The 14,962-nt window shown below is 41.7% G+C and overlaps 36 non-coding genes across 36 annotated transcripts; all 36 read right to left on the bottom strand.

Annotated features, from left to right (window-relative positions):
• Window positions 1-134: 134 nt before the first annotated feature.
• On the bottom strand, window positions 135-208 carry Trnan-guu (transfer RNA asparagine (anticodon GUU)). Its single transcript has one exon. It is a non-coding gene; the product is annotated as a tRNA-Asn (tRNA).
• A 417-nt stretch (window positions 209-625) lies between these two features.
• Trnae-uuc (transfer RNA glutamic acid (anticodon UUC)) lies at window positions 626-697 on the bottom strand. The gene has a single exon. It is a non-coding gene; the product is annotated as a tRNA-Glu (tRNA).
• A 243-nt stretch (window positions 698-940) lies between these two features.
• On the bottom strand, window positions 941-1,014 carry Trnan-guu (transfer RNA asparagine (anticodon GUU)). The gene has a single exon. It is a non-coding gene; the product is annotated as a tRNA-Asn (tRNA).
• A 417-nt stretch (window positions 1,015-1,431) lies between these two features.
• On the bottom strand, window positions 1,432-1,503 carry Trnae-uuc (transfer RNA glutamic acid (anticodon UUC)). Its single transcript has one exon. It is a non-coding gene; the product is annotated as a tRNA-Glu (tRNA).
• Window positions 1,504-1,746: 243 nt separating this feature from the next.
• On the bottom strand, window positions 1,747-1,820 carry Trnan-auu (transfer RNA asparagine (anticodon AUU)). The gene has a single exon. It is a non-coding gene; the product is annotated as a tRNA-Asn (tRNA).
• Window positions 1,821-2,237: 417 nt separating this feature from the next.
• Window positions 2,238-2,309, bottom strand: Trnae-uuc (transfer RNA glutamic acid (anticodon UUC)). Its single transcript has one exon. It is a non-coding gene; the product is annotated as a tRNA-Glu (tRNA).
• Window positions 2,310-2,552: 243 nt separating this feature from the next.
• Trnan-guu (transfer RNA asparagine (anticodon GUU)) lies at window positions 2,553-2,626 on the bottom strand. Its single transcript has one exon. It is a non-coding gene; the product is annotated as a tRNA-Asn (tRNA).
• Window positions 2,627-3,043: 417 nt separating this feature from the next.
• On the bottom strand, window positions 3,044-3,115 carry Trnae-uuc (transfer RNA glutamic acid (anticodon UUC)). The gene has a single exon. It is a non-coding gene; the product is annotated as a tRNA-Glu (tRNA).
• A 243-nt stretch (window positions 3,116-3,358) lies between these two features.
• Window positions 3,359-3,432, bottom strand: Trnan-guu (transfer RNA asparagine (anticodon GUU)). The gene has a single exon. It is a non-coding gene; the product is annotated as a tRNA-Asn (tRNA).
• Window positions 3,433-3,849: 417 nt separating this feature from the next.
• Window positions 3,850-3,921, bottom strand: Trnae-uuc (transfer RNA glutamic acid (anticodon UUC)). The gene has a single exon. It is a non-coding gene; the product is annotated as a tRNA-Glu (tRNA).
• Window positions 3,922-4,164: 243 nt separating this feature from the next.
• On the bottom strand, window positions 4,165-4,238 carry Trnan-guu (transfer RNA asparagine (anticodon GUU)). Its single transcript has one exon. It is a non-coding gene; the product is annotated as a tRNA-Asn (tRNA).
• Window positions 4,239-4,655: 417 nt separating this feature from the next.
• On the bottom strand, window positions 4,656-4,727 carry Trnae-uuc (transfer RNA glutamic acid (anticodon UUC)). Its single transcript has one exon. It is a non-coding gene; the product is annotated as a tRNA-Glu (tRNA).
• Window positions 4,728-4,970: 243 nt separating this feature from the next.
• On the bottom strand, window positions 4,971-5,044 carry Trnan-guu (transfer RNA asparagine (anticodon GUU)). The gene has a single exon. It is a non-coding gene; the product is annotated as a tRNA-Asn (tRNA).
• Window positions 5,045-5,460: 416 nt separating this feature from the next.
• On the bottom strand, window positions 5,461-5,532 carry Trnae-uuc (transfer RNA glutamic acid (anticodon UUC)). Its single transcript has one exon. It is a non-coding gene; the product is annotated as a tRNA-Glu (tRNA).
• A 243-nt stretch (window positions 5,533-5,775) lies between these two features.
• Trnan-guu (transfer RNA asparagine (anticodon GUU)) lies at window positions 5,776-5,849 on the bottom strand. Its single transcript has one exon. It is a non-coding gene; the product is annotated as a tRNA-Asn (tRNA).
• Window positions 5,850-6,266: 417 nt separating this feature from the next.
• Trnae-uuc (transfer RNA glutamic acid (anticodon UUC)) lies at window positions 6,267-6,338 on the bottom strand. Its single transcript has one exon. It is a non-coding gene; the product is annotated as a tRNA-Glu (tRNA).
• Window positions 6,339-6,581: 243 nt separating this feature from the next.
• Window positions 6,582-6,655, bottom strand: Trnan-guu (transfer RNA asparagine (anticodon GUU)). Its single transcript has one exon. It is a non-coding gene; the product is annotated as a tRNA-Asn (tRNA).
• A 417-nt stretch (window positions 6,656-7,072) lies between these two features.
• Window positions 7,073-7,144, bottom strand: Trnae-uuc (transfer RNA glutamic acid (anticodon UUC)). Its single transcript has one exon. It is a non-coding gene; the product is annotated as a tRNA-Glu (tRNA).
• Window positions 7,145-7,387: 243 nt separating this feature from the next.
• Trnan-guu (transfer RNA asparagine (anticodon GUU)) lies at window positions 7,388-7,461 on the bottom strand. Its single transcript has one exon. It is a non-coding gene; the product is annotated as a tRNA-Asn (tRNA).
• Window positions 7,462-7,877: 416 nt separating this feature from the next.
• Window positions 7,878-7,949, bottom strand: Trnae-uuc (transfer RNA glutamic acid (anticodon UUC)). The gene has a single exon. It is a non-coding gene; the product is annotated as a tRNA-Glu (tRNA).
• A 243-nt stretch (window positions 7,950-8,192) lies between these two features.
• Trnan-guu (transfer RNA asparagine (anticodon GUU)) lies at window positions 8,193-8,266 on the bottom strand. The gene has a single exon. It is a non-coding gene; the product is annotated as a tRNA-Asn (tRNA).
• A 417-nt stretch (window positions 8,267-8,683) lies between these two features.
• Trnae-uuc (transfer RNA glutamic acid (anticodon UUC)) lies at window positions 8,684-8,755 on the bottom strand. Its single transcript has one exon. It is a non-coding gene; the product is annotated as a tRNA-Glu (tRNA).
• A 243-nt stretch (window positions 8,756-8,998) lies between these two features.
• Trnan-guu (transfer RNA asparagine (anticodon GUU)) lies at window positions 8,999-9,072 on the bottom strand. The gene has a single exon. It is a non-coding gene; the product is annotated as a tRNA-Asn (tRNA).
• A 417-nt stretch (window positions 9,073-9,489) lies between these two features.
• Window positions 9,490-9,561, bottom strand: Trnae-uuc (transfer RNA glutamic acid (anticodon UUC)). The gene has a single exon. It is a non-coding gene; the product is annotated as a tRNA-Glu (tRNA).
• A 243-nt stretch (window positions 9,562-9,804) lies between these two features.
• Trnan-guu (transfer RNA asparagine (anticodon GUU)) lies at window positions 9,805-9,878 on the bottom strand. The gene has a single exon. It is a non-coding gene; the product is annotated as a tRNA-Asn (tRNA).
• A 417-nt stretch (window positions 9,879-10,295) lies between these two features.
• Window positions 10,296-10,367, bottom strand: Trnae-uuc (transfer RNA glutamic acid (anticodon UUC)). Its single transcript has one exon. It is a non-coding gene; the product is annotated as a tRNA-Glu (tRNA).
• Window positions 10,368-10,610: 243 nt separating this feature from the next.
• On the bottom strand, window positions 10,611-10,684 carry Trnan-guu (transfer RNA asparagine (anticodon GUU)). The gene has a single exon. It is a non-coding gene; the product is annotated as a tRNA-Asn (tRNA).
• A 417-nt stretch (window positions 10,685-11,101) lies between these two features.
• Window positions 11,102-11,173, bottom strand: Trnae-uuc (transfer RNA glutamic acid (anticodon UUC)). Its single transcript has one exon. It is a non-coding gene; the product is annotated as a tRNA-Glu (tRNA).
• A 243-nt stretch (window positions 11,174-11,416) lies between these two features.
• Trnan-guu (transfer RNA asparagine (anticodon GUU)) lies at window positions 11,417-11,490 on the bottom strand. Its single transcript has one exon. It is a non-coding gene; the product is annotated as a tRNA-Asn (tRNA).
• A 732-nt stretch (window positions 11,491-12,222) lies between these two features.
• Window positions 12,223-12,296, bottom strand: Trnan-guu (transfer RNA asparagine (anticodon GUU)). Its single transcript has one exon. It is a non-coding gene; the product is annotated as a tRNA-Asn (tRNA).
• A 417-nt stretch (window positions 12,297-12,713) lies between these two features.
• Trnae-uuc (transfer RNA glutamic acid (anticodon UUC)) lies at window positions 12,714-12,785 on the bottom strand. Its single transcript has one exon. It is a non-coding gene; the product is annotated as a tRNA-Glu (tRNA).
• A 243-nt stretch (window positions 12,786-13,028) lies between these two features.
• Window positions 13,029-13,102, bottom strand: Trnan-guu (transfer RNA asparagine (anticodon GUU)). The gene has a single exon. It is a non-coding gene; the product is annotated as a tRNA-Asn (tRNA).
• A 417-nt stretch (window positions 13,103-13,519) lies between these two features.
• Trnae-uuc (transfer RNA glutamic acid (anticodon UUC)) lies at window positions 13,520-13,591 on the bottom strand. The gene has a single exon. It is a non-coding gene; the product is annotated as a tRNA-Glu (tRNA).
• Window positions 13,592-13,834: 243 nt separating this feature from the next.
• On the bottom strand, window positions 13,835-13,908 carry Trnan-guu (transfer RNA asparagine (anticodon GUU)). The gene has a single exon. It is a non-coding gene; the product is annotated as a tRNA-Asn (tRNA).
• Window positions 13,909-14,325: 417 nt separating this feature from the next.
• On the bottom strand, window positions 14,326-14,397 carry Trnae-uuc (transfer RNA glutamic acid (anticodon UUC)). The gene has a single exon. It is a non-coding gene; the product is annotated as a tRNA-Glu (tRNA).
• Window positions 14,398-14,640: 243 nt separating this feature from the next.
• Window positions 14,641-14,714, bottom strand: Trnan-guu (transfer RNA asparagine (anticodon GUU)). The gene has a single exon. It is a non-coding gene; the product is annotated as a tRNA-Asn (tRNA).
• Between the last annotated feature and the right edge of the window lie 248 nt (window positions 14,715-14,962).

The raw sequence follows: 14,962 nt of genomic DNA on the forward strand, positions 1-14,962 counted from the left end.
CATGTATATCAAGTGTGTTAGAGACTTGTTTAAACTGATATATCGTATTGTAGCATGTATTTGCGTCAACTACAAACATCTGTAAAATCCAAAAGAGCGAAATATCAAGTACTGATGTTTACAAAAAGCAAGTGCGTCCCTGGGTGGGCTTGAACCACCAACCTTTCGGTTAACAGCCGAACGCGCTAACCGATTGCGCCACAGAGACGGAACTGACGAGATGGGGCTCACTTTAAGATGTGACTGATGTGGTGGAAGTTATGTGCCCTTGCCGAGGGAAACGTCTGGTGGTGTGTTTCAACAACTGTTGTGTAAGGGGTGGGATAGTCTTGCGCAATGACACATTGGCTTACCTGATGTATTTATTGGAAGATGTGGACACTGGGATGTACATGAAGATAAATCTAGGACTTTAGATGCATGTATTTTACTTCTGACTGTACGCATGACATATGTATACTTCTTGATGTGAACTCACTTTCTTGTGAGATGAATTAATTGTTCCAAAGCCAGGAATTTGTTCCTATGACGTAAAATGCATGCCTTTTACTTTTGACTTTGTACGTGACTAATATATACTTCTTGAAATTGAACTCAATTTCTTGTCAGATGGTAAAAGAATTTGTTCCAATGCCGGGAATCGAACCCGGGCCGCCTGGGTGAAAGCCAGGAATCCTAACCACTAGACCACATTGGAAGCTGATATTTTACAAGCAATGTTGAAGGACTGAATGCTGGCTGTATTCCTGCCGTTTTTGTGCATTGAGTTCTTGTGCATGAGAATGACGACCTGACATTAATGAATACATGTATATCAAGTGTGTTAGAGACTTGTTTAAACTGATATATCGTATTGTAGCATGTATTTGCGTCAACTACAAACATCTGTAAAATCCAAAAGAGCGAAATATCAAGTACTGATGTTTACAAAAAGCAAGTGCGTCCCTGGGTGGGCTTGAACCACCAACCTTTCGGTTAACAGCCGAACGCGCTAACCGATTGCGCCACAGAGACGGAACTGACGAGATGGGGCTCACTTTAAGATGTGACTGATGTGGTGGAAGTTATGTGCCCTTGCCGAGGGAAACGTCTGGTGGTGTGTTTCAACAACTGTTGTGTAAGGGGTGGGATAGTCTTGCGCAATGACACATTGGCTTACCTGATGTATTTATTGGAAGATGTGGACACTGGGATGTACATGAAGATAAATCTAGGACTTTAGATGCATGTATTTTACTTCTGACTGTACGCATGACATATGTATACTTCTTGATGTGAACTCACTTTCTTGTGAGATGAATTAATTGTTCCAAAGCCAGGAATTTATTCCTATGACGTAAAATGCATGCCTTTTACTTTTGACTTTGCACGTGACTAATATATACTTCTTGAAATTGAACTCAATTTCTTGTCAGATGGTAAAAGAATTTGTTCCAATGCCGGGAATCGAACCCGGGCCGCCTGGGTGAAAGCCAGGAATCCTAACCACTAGACCACATTGGAAGCTGATATTTTACAGGCAATGTTGAAGGACTGAATGCTGGCTGTATTCCTGCCGTTTTTGTGCATTGAGTTCTTGTGCATGAGAATGACGACCTGACATTAATGAATACATGTATATCAAGTGTGTTAGAGACTTGTTTAAACTGATATATCGTATTGTAGCATGTATTTGCGTCAACTACAAACATCTGTAAAATCCAAAAGAGCGAAATATCAAGTACTGATGTTTACAAAAAGCAAGTGCGTCCCTGGGTGGGCTTGAACCACCAACCTTTCGGTTAATAGCCGAACGCGCTAACCGATTGCGCCACAGAGACGGAACTGACGAGATGGGGCTCACTTTAAGATGTGACTGATGTGGTGGAAGTTATGTGCCCTTGCCGAGGGAAACGTCTGGTGGTGTGTTTCAACAACTGTTGTGTAAGGGGTGGGATAGTCTTGCGCAATGACACATTGGCTTACCTGATGTATTTATTGGAAGATGTGGACACTGGGATGTACATGAAGATAAATCTAGGACTTTAGATGCATGTATTTTACTTCTGACTGTACGCATGACAAATGTATACTTCTTGATGTGAACTCACTTTCTTGTGAGATGAAGTAATTGTTCCAAAGCCAGGAATTTGTTAATATGACGTAAAATGCATGCCTTTTACTTTTGACTTTGCACGTGACTAATATACACTTCTTGAAATTGAACTCAATTTCTTGTCAGATGGTAAAAGAATTTGTTCCAATGCCGGGAATCGAACCCGGGCCGCCTGGGTGAAAGCCAGGAATCCTAACCACTAGACCACATTGGAAGCTGATATTTTACAGGCAATGTTGAAGGACTGAATGCTGGCTGTATTCCTGCCGTCTTTGTGCATTGAGTTCTTGTGCATGAGAATGACGACCTGACATTAATGAATACATGTATATCAAGTGTGTTAGAGACTTGTTTAAACTGATATATCGTATTGTAGCATGTATTTGCGTCAACTACAAACATCTGTAAAATCCAAAAGAGCGAAATATCAAGTACTGATGTTTACAAAAAGCAAGTGCGTCCCTGGGTGGGCTTGAACCACCAACCTTTCGGTTAACAGCCGAACGCGCTAACCGATTGCGCCACAGAGACGGAACTGACGAGAAGGGGCTCACTTTAAGATGTGACTGATGTGGTGGAAGTTATGTGCCCTTGCCGAGGGAAACGTCTGGTGGTGTGTTTCAACAACTGTTGTGTAAGGGGTGGGATAGTCTTGCGCAATGACACATTGGCTTACCTGATGTATTTATTGGAAGATGTGGACACTGGGATGTACATGAAGATAAATCTAGGACTTTAGATGCATGTATTTTACTTCTGACTGTACGCATGACATATGTATACTTCTTGATGTGAACTCACTTTCTTGTGAGATGAATTAATTGTTCCAAAGCCAGGAATTTGTTCCTATGACGTAAAATGCATGCCTTTTACTTTTGACTTTGCACGTGACTAATATATACTTCTTGAAATTGAACTCAATTTCTTGTCAGATGGTAAAAGAATTTGTTCCAATGCCGGGAATCGAACCCGGGCCGCCTGGGTGAAAGCCAGGAATCCTAACCACTAGACCACATTGGAAGCTGATATTTTACAGGCAATGTTGAAGGACTGAATGCTGGCTGTATTCCTGCCGTTTTTGTGCATTGAGTTCTTGTGCATGAGAATGACGACCTGACATTAATGAATACATGTATATCAAGTGTGTTAGAGACTTGTTTACACTGATATATCGTATTGTAGCATGTATTTGCGTCAACTACAAACATCTGTAAAATCCAAAAGAGCGAAATATCAAGTACTGATGTTTACAAAAAGCAAGTGCGTCCCTGGGTGGGCTTGAACCACCAACCTTTCGGTTAACAGCCGAACGCGCTAACCGATTGCGCCACAGAGACGGAACTGACGAGATGGGGCTCACTTTAAGATGTGACTGATGTGGTGGAAGTTATGTGCCCTTGCCGAGGGAAACGTCTGGTGGTGTGTTTCAACAACTGTTGTGTAAGGGGTGGGATAGTCTTGCGCAATGACACATTGGCTTACCTGATGTATTTATTGGAAGATGTGGACACTGGGATGTACATGAAGATAAATCTAGGACTTTAGATGCATGTATTTTACTTCTGACTGTACGCATGACATATGTATACTTCTTGATGTGAACTCACTTTCTTGTGAGATGAATTAATTGTTCCAAAGCCAGGAATTTGTTCCTATGACGTAAAATGCATGCCTTTTACTTTTGACTTTGTACGTGACTAATATATACTTCTTGAAATTGAACTCAATTTCTTGTCAGATGGTAAAAGAATTTGTTCCAATGCCGGGAATCGAACCCGGGCCGCCTGGGTGAAAGCCAGGAATCCTAACCACTAGACCACATTGGAAGCTGATATTTTACAGGCAATGTTGAAGGACTGAATGCTGGCTGTATTCCTGCCGTTTTTGTGCATTGAGTTCTTGTGCATGAGAATGACGACCTGACATTAATGAATACATGTATATCAAGTGTGTTAGAGACTTGTTTAAACTGATATATCGTATTGTAGCATGTATTTGCGTCAACTACAAACATCTGTAAAATCCAAAAGAGCGAAATATCAAGTACTGATGTTTACAAAAAGCAAGTGCGTCCCTGGGTGGGCTTGAACCACCAACCTTTCGGTTAACAGCCGAACGCGCTAACCGATTGCGCCACAGAGACGGAACTGACGAGATGGGGCTCACTTTAAGATGTGACTGATGTGGTGGAAGTTATGTGCCCTTGCCGAGGGAAACGTCTGGTGGTGTGTTTCAACAACTGTTGTGTAAGGGGTGGGATAGTCTTGCGCAATGACACATTGGCTTACCTGATGTATTTATTGGAAGATGTGGACACTGGGATGTACATGAAGATAAATCTAGGACTTTAGATGCATGTATTTTACTTCTGACTGTACGCATGACATATGTATACCTCTTGATGTGAACTCACTTTCTTGTGAGATGAATTAATTGTTCCAAAGCCAGGAATTTATTCCTATGACGTAAAATGCATGCCTTTTACTTTTGACTTTGCACGTGACTAATATATACTTCTTGAAATTGAACTCAATTTCTTGTCAGATGGTAAAAGAATTTGTTCCAATGCCGGGAATCGAACCCGGGCCGCCTGGGTGAAAGCCAGGAATCCTAACCACTAGACCACATTGGAAGCTGATATTTTACAGGCAATGTTGAAGGACTGAATGCTGGCTGTATTCCTGCCGTCTTTGTGCATTGAGTTCTTGTGCATGAGAATGACGACCTGACATTAATGAATACATGTATATCAAGTGTGTTAGAGACTTGTTTAAACTGATATATCGTATTGTAGCATGTATTTGCGTCAACTACAAACATCTGTAAAATCCAAAAGAGCGAAATATCAAGTACTGATGTTTACAAAAAGCAAGTGCGTCCCTGGGTGGGCTTGAACCACCAACCTTTCGGTTAACAGCCGAACGCGCTAACCGATTGCGCCACAGAGACGGAACTGACGAGATGGGGCTCACTTTAAGATGTGACTGATGTGGTGGAAGTTATGTGCCCTTGCCGAGGGAAACGTCTGGTGGTGTGTTTCAACAACTGTTGTGTAAGGGTGGGATAGTCTTGCGCAATGACACATTGGCTTACCTGATGTATTTATTGGAAGATGTGGACACTGGGATGTACATGAAGATAAATCTAGGACTTTAGATGCATGTATTTTACTTCTGACTGTACGCATGACATATGTATACCTCTTGATGTGAACTCACTTTCTTGTGAGATGAATTAATTGTTCCAAAGCCAGGAATTTATTCCTATGACGTAATATGCATGCCTTTTACTTTTGACTTTGCACGTGACTAATATATACTTCTTGAAATTGAACTCAATTTCTTGTCAGATGGTAAAAGAATTTGTTCCAATGCCGGGAATCGAACCCGGGCCGCCTGGGTGAAAGCCAGGAATCCTAACCACTAGACCACATTGGAAGCTGATATTTTACAGGCAATGTTGAAGGACTGAATGCTGGCTGTATTCCTGCCGTTTTTGTGCATTGAGTTCTTGTGCATGAGAATGACGACCTGACATTAATGAATACATGTATATCAAGTGTGTTAGAGACTTGTTTACACTGATATATCGTATTGTAGCATGTATTTGCGTCAACTACAAACATCTGTAAAATCCAAAAGAGCGAAATATCAAGTACTGATGTTTACAAAAAGCAAGTGCGTCCCTGGGTGGGCTTGAACCACCAACCTTTCGGTTAACAGCCGAACGCGCTAACCGATTGCGCCACAGAGACGGAACTGACGAGATGGGGCTCACTTTAAGATGTGACTGATGTGGTGGAAGTTATGTGCCCTTGCCGAGGGAAACGTCTGGTGGTGTGTTTCAACAACTGTTGTGTAAGGGGTGGGATAGTCTTGCGCAATGACACATTGGCTTACCTGATGTATTTATTGGAAGATGTGGACACTGGGATGTACATGAAGATAAATCTAGGACTTTAGATGCATGTATTTTACTTCTGACTGTACGCATGACATATGTATACTTCTTGATGTGAACTCACTTTCTTGTGAGATGAATTAATTGTTCCAAAGCCAGGAATTTGTTCCTATGACGTAAAATGCATGCCTTTTACTTTTGACTTTGTACGTGACTAATATATACTTCTTGAAATTGAACTCAATTTCTTGTCAGATGGTAAAAGAATTTGTTCCAATGCCGGGAATCGAACCCGGGCCGCCTGGGTGAAAGCCAGGAATCCTAACCACTAGACCACATTGGAAGCTGATATTTTACAGGCAATGTTGAAGGACTGAATGCTGGCTGTATTCCTGCCGTTTTTGTGCATTGAGTTCTTGTGCATGAGAATGACGACCTGACATTAATGAATACATGTATATCAAGTGTGTTAGAGACTTGTTTAAACTGATATATCGTATTGTAGCATGTATTTGCGTCAACTACAAACATCTGTAAAATCCAAAAGAGCGAAATATCAAGTACTGATGTTTACAAAAAGCAAGTGCGTCCCTGGGTGGGCTTGAACCACCAACCTTTCGGTTAACAGCCGAACGCGCTAACCGATTGCGCCACAGAGACGGAACTGACGAGATGGGGCTCACTTTAAGATGTGACTGATGTGGTGGAAGTTATGTGCCCTTGCCGAGGGAAACGTCTGGTGGTGTGTTTCAACAACTGTTGTGTAAGGGGTGGGATAGTCTTGCGCAATGACACATTGGCTTACCTGATGTATTTATTGGAAGATGTGGACACTGGGATGTACATGAAGATAAATCTAGGACTTTAGATGCATGTATTTTACTTCTGACTGTACGCATGACATATGTATACCTCTTGATGTGAACTCACTTTCTTGTGAGATGAATTAATTGTTCCAAAGCCAGGAATTTATTCCTATGACGTAAAATGCATGCCTTTTACTTTTGACTTTGCACGTGACTAATATATACTTCTTGAAATTGAACTCAATTTCTTGTCAGATGGTAAAAGAATTTGTTCCAATGCCGGGAATCGAACCCGGGCCGCCTGGGTGAAAGCCAGGAATCCTAACCACTAGACCACATTGGAAGCTGATATTTTACAGGCAATGTTGAAGGACTGAATGCTGGCTGTATTCCTGCCGTCTTTGTGCATTGAGTTCTTGTGCATGAGAATGACGACCTGACATTAATGAATACATGTATATCAAGTGTGTTAGAGACTTGTTTAAACTGATATATCGTATTGTAGCATGTATTTGCGTCAACTACAAACATCTGTAAAATCCAAAAGAGCGAAATATCAAGTACTGATGTTTACAAAAAGCAAGTGCGTCCCTGGGTGGGCTTGAACCACCAACCTTTCGGTTAACAGCCGAACGCGCTAACCGATTGCGCCACAGAGACGGAACTGACGAGATGGGGCTCACTTTAAGATGTGACTGATGTGGTGGAAGTTATGTGCCCTTGCCGAGGGAAACGTCTGGTGGTGTGTTTCAACAACTGTTGTGTAAGGGTGGGATAGTCTTGCGCAATGACACATTGGCTTACCTGATGTATTTATTGGAAGATGTGGACACTGGGATGTACATGAAGATAAATCTAGGACTTTAGATGCATGTATTTTACTTCTGACTGTACGCATGACATATGTATACCTCTTGATGTGAACTCACTTTCTTGTGAGATGAATTAATTGTTCCAAAGCCAGGAATTTATTCCTATGACGTAATATGCATGCCTTTTACTTTTGACTTTGCACGTGACTAATATATACTTCTTGAAATTGAACTCAATTTCTTGTCAGATGGTAAAAGAATTTGTTCCAATGCCGGGAATCGAACCCGGGCCGCCTGGGTGAAAGCCAGGAATCCTAACCACTAGACCACATTGGAAGCTGATATTTTACAGGCAATGTTGAAGGACTGAATGCTGGCTGTATTCCTGCCGTCTTTGTGCATTGAGTTCTTGTGCATGAGAATGACGACCTGACATTAATGAATACATGTATATCAAGTGTGTTAGAGACTTGTTTAAACTGATATATCGTATTGTAGCATGTATTTGCGTCAACTACAAACATCTGTAAAATCCAAAAGAGCGAAATATCAAGTACTGATGTTTACAAAAAGCAAGTGCGTCCCTGGGTGGGCTTGAACCACCAACCTTTCGGTTAACAGCCGAACGCGCTAACCGATTGCGCCACAGAGACGGAACTGACGAGATGGGGCTCACTTTAAGATGTGACTGATGTGGTGGAAGTTATGTGCCCTTGCCGAGGGAAACGTCTGGTGGTGTGTTTCAACAACTGTTGTGTAAGGGGTGGGATAGTCTTGCGCAATGACACATTGGCTTACCTGATGTATTTATTGGAAGATGTGGACACTGGGATGTACATGAAGATAAATCTAGGACTTTAGATGCATGTATTTTACTTCTGACTGTACGCATGACATATGTATACTTCTTGATGTGAACTCACTTTCTTGTGAGATGAATTAATTGTTCCAAAGCCAGGAATTTGTTCCTATGACGTAAAATGCATGCCTTTTACTTTTGACTTTGCACGTGACTAATATATACTTCTTGAAATTGAACTCAATTTCTTGTCAGATGGTAAAAGAATTTGTTCCAATGCCGGGAATCGAACCCGGGCCGCCTGGGTGAAAGCCAGGAATCCTAACCACTAGACCACATTGGAAGCTGATATTTTACAGGCAATGTTGAAGGACTGAATGCTGGCTGTATTCCTGCCGTCTTTGTGCATTGAGTTCTTGTGCATGAGAATGACGACCTGACATTAATGAATACATGTATATCAAGTGTGTTAGAGACTTGTTTAAACTGATATATCGTATTGTAGCATGTATTTGCGTCAACTACAAACATCTGTAAAATCCAAAAGAGCGAAATATCAAGTACTGATGTTTACAAAAAGCAAGTGCGTCCCTGGGTGGGCTTGAACCACCAACCTTTCGGTTAACAGCCGAACGCGCTAACCGATTGCGCCACAGAGACGGAACTGACGAGATGGGGCTCACTTTAAGATGTGACTGATGTGGTGGAAGTTATGTGCCCTTGCCGAGGGAAACGTCTGGTGGTGTGTTTCAACAACTGTTGTGTAAGGGGTGGGATAGTCTTGCGCAATGACACATTGGCTTACCTGATGTATTTATTGGAAGATGTGGACACTGGGATGTACATGAAGATAAATCTAGGACTTTAGATGCATGTATTTTACTTCTGACTGTACGCATGACATATGTATACTTCTTGATGTGAACTCACTTTCTTGTGAGATGAATTAATTGTTCCAAAGCCAGGAATTTGTTCCTATGACGTAAAATGCATGCCTTTTACTTTTGACTTTGCACGTGACTAATATATACTTCTTGAAATTGAACTCAATTTCTTGTCAGATGGTAAAAGAATTTGTTCCAATGCCGGGAATCGAACCCGGGCCGCCTGGGTGAAAGCCAGGAATCCTAACCACTAGACCACATTGGAAGCTGATATTTTACAGGCAATGTTGAAGGACTGAATGCTGGCTGTATTCCTGCCGTTTTTGTGCATTGAGTTCTTGTGCATGAGAATGACGACCTGACATTAATGAATACATGTATATCAAGTGTGTTAGAGACTTGTTTAAACTGATATATCGTATTGTAGCATGTATTTGCGTCAACTACAAACATCTGTAAAATCCAAAAGAGCGAAATATCAAGTACTGATGTTTACAAAAAGCAAGTGCGTCCCTGGGTGGGCTTGAACCACCAACCTTTCGGTTAACAGCCGAACGCGCTAACCGATTGCGCCACAGAGACGGAACTGACGAGATGGGGCTCACTTTAAGATGTGACTGATGTGGTGGAAGTTATGTGCCCTTGCCGAGGGAAACGTCTGGTGGTGTGTTTCAACAACTGTTGTGTAAGGGGTGGGATAGTCTTGCGCAATGACACATTGGCTTACCTGATGTATTTATTGGAAGATGTGGACACTGGGATGTACATGAAGATAAATCTAGGACTTTAGATGCATGTATTTTACTTCTGACTGTACGCATGACATATGTATACTTCTTGATGTGAACTCACTTTCTTGTGAGATGAATTAATTGATCCAAAGCCAGGAATTTATTCCTATGACGTAAAATGCATGCCTTTTACTTTTGACTTTGCACGTGACTAATACATACTTCTTGAAATTGAACTCAATTTCTTGTCAGATGGTAAAAGAATTTGTTCCAATGCCGGGAATCGAACCCGGGCCGCCTGGGTGAAAGCCAGGAATCCTAACCACTAGACCACATTGGAAGCTGATATTTTACAGGCAATGTTGAAGGACTGAATGCTGGCTGTATTCCTGCCGTTTTTGTGCATTGAGTTCTTGTGCATGAGAATGACGACCTGACATTAATGAATACATGTATATCAAGTGTGTTAGAGACTTGTTTAAACTGATATATCGTATTGTAGCATGTATTTGCGTCAACTACAAACATCTGTAAAATCCAAAAGAGCGAAATATCAAGTACTGATGTTTACAAAAAGCAAGTGCGTCCCTGGGTGGGCTTGAACCACCAACCTTTCGGTTAACAGCCGAACGCGCTAACCGATTGCGCCACAGAGACGGAACTGACGAGATGGGGCTCACTTTAAGATGTGACTGATGTGGTGGAAGTTATGTGCCCTTGCCGAGGGAAACGTCTGGTGGTGTGTTTCAACAACTGTTGTGTAAGGGGTGGGATAGTCTTGCGCAATGACACATTGGCTTACCTGATGTATTTATTGGAAGATGTGGACACTGGGATGTACATGAAGATAAATCTAGGACTTTAGATGCATGTATTTTACTTCTGACTGTACGCATGACATATGTATACTTCTTGATGTGAACTCACTTTCTTGTGAGATGAATTAATTGTTCCAAAGCCAGGAATTTATTCCTATGACGTAAAATGCATGCCTTTTACTTTTGACTTTGCACGTGACTAATATATACTTCTTGAAATTGAACTCAATTTCTTGTCAGATGGTAAAAGAATTTGTTCCAATGCCGGGAATCGAACCCGGGCCGCCTGGGTGAAAGCCAGGAATCCTAACCACTAGACCACATTGGAAGCTGATATTTTACAGGCAATGTTGAAGGACTGAATGCTGGCTGTATTCCTGCCGTTTTTGTGCATTGAGTTCTTGTGCATGAGAATGACGACCTGACATTAATGAATACATGTATATCAAGTGTGTTAGAGACTTGTTTAAACTGATATATCGTATTGTAGCATGTATTTGCGTCAACTACAAACATCTGTAAAATCCAAAAGAGCGAAATATCAAGTACTGATGTTTACAAAAAGCAAGTGCGTCCCTGGGTGGGCTTGAACCACCAACCTTTCGGTTAACAGCCGAACGCGCTAACCGATTGCGCCACAGAGACGGAACTGACGAGATGGGGCTCACTTTAAGATGTGACTGATGTGGTGGAAGTTATGTGCCCTTGCCGAGGGAAACGTCTGGTGGTGTGTTTCAACAACTGTTGTGTAAGGGGTGGGATAGTCTTGCGCAATGACACATTGGCTTACCTGATGTATTTATTGGAAGATGTGGACACTGGGATGTACATGAAGATAAATCTAGGACTTTAGATGCATGTATTTTACTTCTGATTGTACGCATGACATATGTATACTTCTTGATGTGAACTCACTTTCTTGTGAGATGAATTAATTGTTCCAAAGCCAGGAATTTATTCCTATGACGTAAAATGCATGCCTTTTACTTTTGACTTTGCACGTGACTAATATATACTTCTTGAAATTGAACTCAATTTCTTGTCAGATGGTAAAAGAATTTGTTCCAATGCCGGGAATGGAACCCGGGCCGCCTGGGTGAAAGCCAGGAATCCTAACCACTAGACCACATTGGAAGCTGATATTTTACAGGCAATGTTGAAGGACTGAATGCTGGCTGTATTCCTGCCGTTTTTGTGCATTGAGTTCTTGTGCATGAGAATGACGACCTGACATTAATGAATACATGTATATCAAGTGTGTTAGAGACTTGTTTAAACTGATATATCGTATTGTAGCATGTATTTGCGTCAACTACAAACATCTGTAAAATCCAAAAGAGCGAAATATCAAGTACTGATGTTTACAAAAAGCAAGTGCGTCCCTGGGTGGGCTTGAACCACCAACCTTTCGGTTAACAGCCGAACGCGCTAACCGATTGCGCCACAGAGACGGAACTGACGAGATGGGGCTCACTTTAAGATGTGACTGATGTGGTGGAAGTTATGTGCCCTTGCCGAGGGAAACGTCTGGTGGTGTGTTTCAACAACTGTTGTGTAAGGGGTGGGATAGTCTTGCGCAATGACACATTGGCTTACCTGATGTATTTATTGGAAGATGTGGACACTGGGATGTACATGAAGATAAATCTAGGACTTTAGATGCATGTATTTTACTTCTGGCTGTACGCATGACATATGTATACCTCTTGATGTGAACTCACTTTCTTGTGAGATGAATTAATTGTTCCAAAGCCAGGAATTTATTCCTATGACGTAATATGCATGCCTTTTACTTTTGACTTTGCACGTGACTAATATATACTTCTTGAAATTGAACTCAATTTCTTGTCAGATGGTAAAAGAATTTGTTCCAATGCCGGGAATCGAACCCGGGCCGCCTGGGTGAAAGCCAGGAATCCTAACCACTAGACCACATTGGAAGCTGATATTTTACAGGCAATGTTGAAGGACTGAATGCTGGCTGTATTCCTGCCGTCTTTGTGCATTGAGTTCTTGTGCATGAGAATGACGACCTGACATTAATGAATACATGTATATCAAGTGTGTTAGAGACTTGTTTAAACTGATATATCGTATTGTAGCATGTATTTGCGTCAACTACAAACATCTGTAAAATCCAAAAGAGCGAAATATCAAGTACTGATGTTTACAAAAAGCAAGTGCGTCCCTGGGTGGGCTTGAACCACCAACCTTTCGGTTAACAGCCGAACGCGCTAACCGATTGCGCCACAGAGACGGAACTGACGAGATGGGGCTCACTTTAAGATGTGACTGATGTGGTGGAAGTTATGTGCCCTTGCCGAGGGAAACGTCTGGTGGTGTGTTTCAACAACTGTTGTGTAAGGGGTGGGATAGTCTTGCGCAATGACACATTGGCTTACCTGATGTATTTATTGGAAGATGTGGACACTGGGATGTACATGAAGATAAATCTAGGACTTTAGATGCATGTATTTTACTTCTGACTGTACGCATGACATATGTATACTTCTTGATGTGAACTCACTTTCTTGTGAGATGAATTAATTGTTCCAAAGCCAGGAATTTGTTCCTATGACGTAAAATGCATGCCTTTTACTTTTGACTTTGCACGTGACTAATATATACTTCTTGAAATTGAACTCAATTTCTTGTCAGATGGTAAAAGAATTTGTTCCAATGCCGGGAATCGAACCCGGGCCGCCTGGGTGAAAGCCAGGAATCCTAACCACTAGACCACATTGGAAGCTGATATTTTACAGGCAATGTTGAAGGACTGAATGCTGGCTGTATTCCTGCCGTTTTTGTGCATTGAGTTCTTGTGCATGAGAATGACGACCTGACATTAATGAATACATGTATATCAAGTGTGTTAGAGACTTGTTTAAACTGATATATCGTATTGTAGCATGTATTTGCGTCAACTACAAACATCTGTAAAATCCAAAAGAGCGAAATATCAAGTACTGATGTTTACAAAAAGCAAGTGCGTCCCTGGGTGGGCTTGAACCACCAACCTTTCGGTTAACAGCCGAACGCGCTAACCGATTGCGCCACAGAGACGGAACTGACGAGATGGGGCTCACTTTAAGATGTGACTGATGTGGTGGAAGTTATGTGCCCTTGCCGAGGGAAACGTCTGGTGGTGTGTTTCAACAACTGTTGTGTAAGGGGTGGGATAGTCTTGCGCAATGACACATTGGCTTACCTGATGTATTTATTGGAAGATGTGGACACTGGGATGTACATGAAGATAAATCTAGGACTTTAGATGCATGTATTTTACTTCTGACTGTACGCATGACATATGTATACTTCTTGATGTGAACTCACTTTCTTGTGAGATGAATTAATTGATCCAAAGCCAGGAATTTATTCCTATGACGTAAAATGCATGCCTTTTACTTTTGACTTTGCACGTGACTAATACATACTTCTTGAAATTGAACTCAATTTCTTGTCAGATGGTAAAAGAATTTGTTCCAATGCCGGGAATCGAACCCGGGCCGCCTGGGTGAAAGCCAGGAATCCTAACCACTAGACCACATTGGAAGCTGATATTTTACAGGCAATGTTGAAGGACTGAATGCTGGCTGTATTCCTGCCGTTTTTGTGCATTGAGTTCTTGTGCATGAGAATGACGACCTGACATTAATGAATACATGTATATCAAGTGTGTTAGAGACTTGTTTAAACTGATATATCGTATTGTAGCATGTATTTGCGTCAACTACAAACATCTGTAAAATCCAAAAGAGCGAAATATCAAGTACTGATGTTTACAAAAAGCAAGTGCGTCCCTGGGTGGGCTTGAACCACCAACCTTTCGGTTAACAGCCGAACGCGCTAACCGATTGCGCCACAGAGACGGAACTGACGAGATGGGGCTCACTTTAAGATGTGACTGATGTGGTGGAAGTTATGTGCCCTTGCCGAGGGAAACGTCTGGTGGTGTGTTTCAACAACTGTTGTGTAAGGGGTGGGATAGTCTTGCGCAATGACACATTGGCTTACCTGATGTATTTATTGGAAGATGTGGACACTGGGATGTACATGAAGATAAATCTAGGACTTTAGATGCATGTATTTTACTTCTGACTGTACGCATGACATATGT

Source organism: Haliotis asinina, chromosome 3, assembly GCF_037392515.1.
Source record: "Haliotis asinina isolate JCU_RB_2024 chromosome 3, JCU_Hal_asi_v2, whole genome shotgun sequence".
Classification (NCBI taxonomy): domain Eukaryota; kingdom Metazoa; phylum Mollusca; class Gastropoda; order Lepetellida; family Haliotidae; genus Haliotis; species Haliotis asinina.